This window comes from Tripterygium wilfordii, chromosome 10 (genome assembly GCF_013401445.1).
Source record: "Tripterygium wilfordii isolate XIE 37 chromosome 10, ASM1340144v1, whole genome shotgun sequence".
NCBI lineage: Eukaryota > Viridiplantae > Streptophyta > Magnoliopsida > Celastrales > Celastraceae > Tripterygium > Tripterygium wilfordii.
In genome coordinates, this window is record NC_052241.1 from 9,570,566 (window position 1) to 9,577,269 (window position 6,704).

Genomic DNA, 6,704 nt, shown 5'->3' on the forward strand with positions numbered 1-6,704 from the left:
CTTTAACAAGAAGTTCCTATCTCAATTCAAAGAATCAAATAGAAGATATGAATTCGACTCCATCAGGTATTAGAATTAGTTCATTGAATTTGTTTCTTTTCCTAGGTATATTTGAATTTTCGTTTTTCCTTTTATAGATATATTTTCATTTTTTTTTTCTTTATAGTTCTATTTTTCTGATTTGTCCTAACTTGTTAATTACAGTCATGTCCAGCCATATGATTGCTACAAGCCCGTTTGTCATGGGAAGTTCACTTGCTTCTAGCCCATTCCATACTCAATTCATCTATACCATTTACTGGCCCATCTCTATTTTACAATTTTACAAGTGCATGGCCCACCATTCAAAGCATCAAACACACACACACAAATATAATATATTTACATGATGTCACTGTAAATTTCTGTACTAGTTAATCAACAATTTTATGGAAAATATATGCCATTTTAATTAAATAAATATAATGCCCTTTTGAAAAATACATAATTTTGACAATATCCTTTTTGTTTTTAGATTCAGCGGGATAAGTGCATTAAAAAGGGACAAATTTTTGGAGATGGTGGCGAACTCACTTTGGGTAAAAACGTATTAGTAGCTTATATGCCGTGGGAGGGTTACAATTATGAAGATGCGCTACTCATTAGCGAGCGTCTGGTATATGGAGATATTTATTTTAAACTATATATGATAAAAATGATATTTCAATAATCTAAGCATTATTTCATTGTAATTTTTTACTCTAATCAAACACGGCAAAGGAAACCAATAATACCAAAAAAGTAATATGATAGTGTGATCCAACTATTTTCAAGCATCATCTTTTCATTTTCATCTCCACTTTTAATTTCGCGAACCAAACGAGACCTTATAAGAAACAATGCGTTAAAATTCTATTCATGCGCATTTGCTCACTTTTTTTATTTTTTTCTTTTGAAAAGGTCATAGACCAAGGTATAGATTGATTTTTGCCTTTCTCGAATTTTTCCTTTTTCCTTTTATGAGTATATTTGAGTTTTTTCTTTCTCCTTTTTATAGGGATAGTTGAATGTGCCTACAGTCACCAACTTGTCTTCCCCTACTCCATCCCTCTGCTTGTCTCTAGCCTTGTCCCGGTCTCAAACTCTCTTAGTTCTTTCCCCAAGAGTGGGAGTTGTACTCTTTGTCTCCTCTCTTCCAACATACAATATTATATCCCTTCAATAATGGCCTCTCACAATGTTGCCTTGTATTTTTTGTGCCTTTCCTTGGTCACATTCTTACAATCCAACTTAGCACAATCAGATAACTATGTCCACATGTACCCATCAGCTGTTAAAAAGGCAAGTATATATAATTTATTCATTGCATTTCAAACCCTTTTAATGTTAGCCATATAGGTTTCTAATAAATTACACATCACAATTAAAACATAAAATATTCAAGATAACAGAAAAATCATTTAAATTGTTCTAGACAATTTTTCATTAATTAGAAATCATCTATCATCATGTATGTATGTCAATCAATAATTATTTTGTTGTATGAGTGTGTATCAATTAATAATTATAATTTATAAATTAACCCTACATGGTACTCTGTATATTTATTAGAAAAATATAAGTATTTTTTTTTGTAATATATACATTCTATATATATATATATATATATATATGTATAATGTTTAAAGAAAATATTTAAAATTTTAAGTGGCTAGTGAGGAGAAATACATGTATTTTTAGAAAGATGTATAATTTATTTCACATTATAAAGTGGACTTATTTTGGGGTTTGGATATTCGAAAAATAACATATTAGTGCCCACTTTATGAAAGTTGGACACTTAGGTCAGAAAAAATATTTTGCCATATAAGTACATTTTTTTCCACATAAGTATCTAAGACATAAATCTAAAAAAATTAACAACTACATAAATCTAAAAAATACCTAGATCTAAGACATCTACCCTCCATCTCCACCATTGCCACGTTTACCTCCATCTCCACCACCATCGCACCTTCACAATCATCTTCTTTATAGGTACTTATGTGTCCATATGTTTTTGAGTGAATCTAGATATCCAAAAGTCTTTTTAAAAGTACCGGCTTGAAATTTTTCCCTAGATATTTAGTAGTGTACTTCCAAATTTTTGCCCAAATTTGAGGATGGGCTTGAGCCACTCTAGGCCTAAACTAGTTCTGCCCCTGCTAATAATATTGTTGTTGAATTGCCCCTAGCTAATCCTCAACATACCATAACAAAATCAAGGTACCAAACTTTGATAATTTGGTGTGGGACTGTTCATGATTTGAGTATCAACGCTAAACATTTGTGGGTAATTCGAGGTTTAATCTTGTTAGCAAACTTGTTCGTCACAAGTCCGCGATATGAAAAAAATGTCAAGTGTTATTCACTTCATTGTGTCACATACATATATGCATTATTTCCTTTAAGCCACATAATGAAATGAAGGATTTTTAATTTGTTCATTTTGAAAGTACCTTAAAATGCAACCAGCTTCCCCATACTTCATAGCTTTCTCTCTTCTTGTTCTGAGATAAGTTTTATGATCACTTGCAATGTATCCAAGGCTATCCCTGCCACCAGCCTCTCTACTCATCAACTCATGTGCGTCCTTAGGCTTTATTCCAGCACTACGTACTAAATCAATGGCACAAGCTTGAACTTCAGAAATTTTTCTCTGCGATCTCATCATATATGTGGTTTGTGGAAGGTGAAGTTGATGATTATGTTCAGCGACAAAATCATATACTACATACTTACCACTTTCTCGTTTCAATCGAACAAGTAGCCTTGCATGACAATTTGTTCTTGTCTCATCTCTATGGCTGCTATGAACCCTGCGTTTATCTTCTAAACGGACACCATGTTTAGAACATACGAATCCCCTTGTTGTAACTTTTTCATCTAACTTGCTTCTATTTAAAAAACTCTTTCTTGTCGAGAATCCAACTTGTTTTCCATAATGGCACCAATGCTCCCAAGCCTCATCAAGTGTATCAAATTCCATGTCCATGTAAGGTGTCCAATCTTTCTCACTATTGACCATCATGTTCACAACCTGTAATATCATTAAGAAAACCACAAACCACTAAAAAATTGGATTTTCAAAGCAAAGGGGGATCTTGCACACTATATTACAATAAACTACACATAAATGAATACTATTTTGCTTCATACTATTTAATATAAAGGCTGAGACCCACACAATTGAAAAAAATTTAATAAAAAAACAAACCTACAAGTTTTAGGCAAGGGTGATGGGACCCATGTCTTTTTGGCAAGAATCTCACGCCAAACCCAAAACGGTTCAAGAAAAAGCTCCATTTGAGGGCGGTTTCATTCTCAAATTTATGCCGTTCAGTGAGACGGTATCGCTCGGCTCTGCGGACCGCATCACCAAAAGCAGCCCTTGTAGCAAATGGGCTAGATGAATTGAGTGTGGAGTGGGCTAGAAGCAAGTGAACTTCACATGACAAATGGGCTTGTCGCAATCACGTGGATGGACACGATTGTAATTAACAAGTTGGGACAAATCAGATATGTAGAAACTATAAAGAAAAAAAATTCAAATATATCTATAAAAGGAAAAAGGAAAATTCAAATATACCTAGAAAAGGAAACAAATTCAAATATACCTATGAAAGGAAAATTTTCAAATATACCTATAAAAGGAAAAAATAAAAATTCAAATATACCTATAAAAGAAAAACATTCAAATATACCTATAAAAGGAAAAAAAAATTCAAATATACCTATAAAAGGAAAAAATAAAAATTCAAATATACCTATAAAAGGAAAAAGGAAAAATCAAATATAACTAGAAAAGGAAAAACATTCAACTATACCTATAAAAGGAAAAGAACAAATTCTAATATATCTGTAAAAGGTAATCGAGTAAATGCGTATGAATTTTTGCAACATCCTGTATAAATACGTTGCAATCAAACAGACATCTTTCAATTCAAAAACAAGAAACCACGAAGGAAAATAAAAGAAGCAAGAAGTGATGGAAAAGAATTTCTTCGTCATCCTCTTTGTTATGGCATTATGTTAGTGTCTCTCCCTCTCACTTTTTAAATTAATATATGTGAAATTCTTAATTGTTTGATAATATAATCATCAGATCTTTCAGTTGTGTTGTAAAATAATAGAATATTAGTCTGTGAGATCAAATTATAACGTAATTTAAAAGGTTACTAATGGATTCTGTTTTTGTTTTGTTTTGCATGTATATGTATATATAGGTGTGTCATTCTCCAGTATTCTAATGATAGAAGCGCAATATACTCCATGTTCTACTCAGAAAGATTGCGATATAGTCAAAACCCTATGTTCTGTTCCCCTCAAGTGTACTGATCACAAATGTCTATGTTGTGAGGACCCAAGCCACTGTTATTAAGACATCAATAAGAGATCACAAATGTCTATGTTGTGAGGACCCAAGCCATCGTTAAGACATCATGTAATAATCATCAATAAGAGGCGTTAGTTAAAGTGAAAAATTATGTTGCACCTTGTCTGTTCTATTAAACCATTTTGTATTCGAAACTTGTAGAAATTCTGGGCCCCCATTGTCTTCCCCTAAAAGGCTTATTAGAGGGAATGAGGGCTTGCTATTATATACAGGATTTTTGCTGGGTTATTACCCGATGTGGGACTTTTGTCCAACACCCCCTCGCACTCGTGGACTAGGTATCTCTGTCCAAGGCCCAACGAGTGGACTTCTTATCGAGGACGAGTGCACACCTGTTCCGATACCATGTAGAAATTCTGGGCTCCCATTGTCTTCCCCCTAAAAGGCCTATTAGAGGGAAGGAGGGCTTGCTATTATATACAGGATTTTTGCCGGATTATTACCCGATGTGAGACTTTTGTCCAACAAAACTCTTAATCTTCTCTACGTACCAACGAGAGGTGGTTCGGTTGGCAATCGACTGGGTTAGGCATATGTGTGCCCAAAGTTTTATTCAAATGAGAAACAAATTTCTCAACGGTATTTCAAAAAAAAAAAAATCATATTCTCTATGTTAACTGTTCAAATATCACTTTTTCATAATTTATATTATCTTTATTCAACTACAATTGCATCGCAATTTCTATCCTAAATCTATGTGATTAAATATTCAAAATTTATACAGTAGTGCTAAGTAGCCTATCTAGTGGTAGCCCATGAGAGCCCTAGTCTTTTAAATGAAATTTTAAAACGTCTTAAATCTCAAAATACATGTTAGCCTTTATAAAAATTACACATTCAAAATCAGCACATAAAATTCTTTCTAACAAGATCCATTGTCGATGAGTTTTATCAGATAAATCTTAATTAATTTTTTTTTTCAATGGAATTTCAAAAACAAATGAATTTAGAACTAAAATAATGAATTCTAGATTGTGCTTTAAAAAACAATAGAATCTACATTAAAATAATAAATTTTGAACAATAAATTATGGGATAAAAGAGTGGAAATAAAAATATTCCATTGACTAAATCAATAAAATAAACCTGTTGGGCTCCTATGAGTTATCAAACTGATGGGTTACATGTCATTTTCGAAATTTATAACACAATGTCTACCACTTTGTGGAGCGAGAAGATATGATAGAAGAGATGGAATAAACTAATAAAAATGTTGGATCACACTTTTCATGCAATGTAATGTAGCGCACTGCGCGCATGCTCTATTTTTTTTGAAGAGAATGCTCTATTTTGGAGCACGTTTAACAACTACCAATATAGATAAAATTGGTTATAATATACATATTATTATATTAATATATATTTAGTAATTTATAGGCCAATACGCTTTCACTAAAAGGACCTATTAGTGGAGGGAGAGCCGGAGAAGGCACCCATTATATAGTGCTTCACCAAGCCGTATCTAAGTGATGTGGGATGTGTGATACCGATCTGGACTATCGGACTATCAAAATGAAGCTATGGACTTCCACCATCCTTTTTTTTTTACCAAGCTCAGCCATCAAAAGCCACTGTGGTAGCCGAAAATCCCTTCGCAAAGCCTCGGCTATCATAGCTTCAAATGCCCAATTCGGTTGCTGGAGGACTCATCATTGGTAGCTAATAGTCCATAAGGGTTGTTCAGTCTGATCACTACAAGTCCCACCCATTGGTTGGAGGACCTAGATGTGACCAGAATAACCAAAATGATATATGTCCATAATTTTCTCTTCCATAAACTTACATAATCTATGTGGCTGTACAACTCAGCACACTAAATAAAAGATCTAATTAATTCTCTCTCATCCAGGTTTTTTTTATCGTATATCCTCTTTCTCTTCTCTTTGTCGCAAACCTGCGAATTAGGTTTTGCTCATCTACAACTCCATAAACAATCAATGGCGGGTTATCTTTCTAAACGGGTCTGATTCACGAGTTTATGGTGGTTTTCAGAGCTTTCTTTTTCGTGTTGTGTGATTGTAGACGTTGTCAAGTTTTATAGCAATTCGTTCATCGCAAAGAAAGAAGATACAAACATTCAATGCTTTGTCCAGGTTAGTCTACATAAGTTTACGAATTCTATGATAAGCACATAATATTTCGTCTATGAACTAAAATACAATTATCTACATTTTTGATAAGGCAAACACAATTTTTTTTCTTTTTTGTTGATAATATGATCAAATCTCACAAATGCAATTATTTTAGGTCTGTAGTTTTGATATTTCTTTACTTTTAGGTGGATGAATGG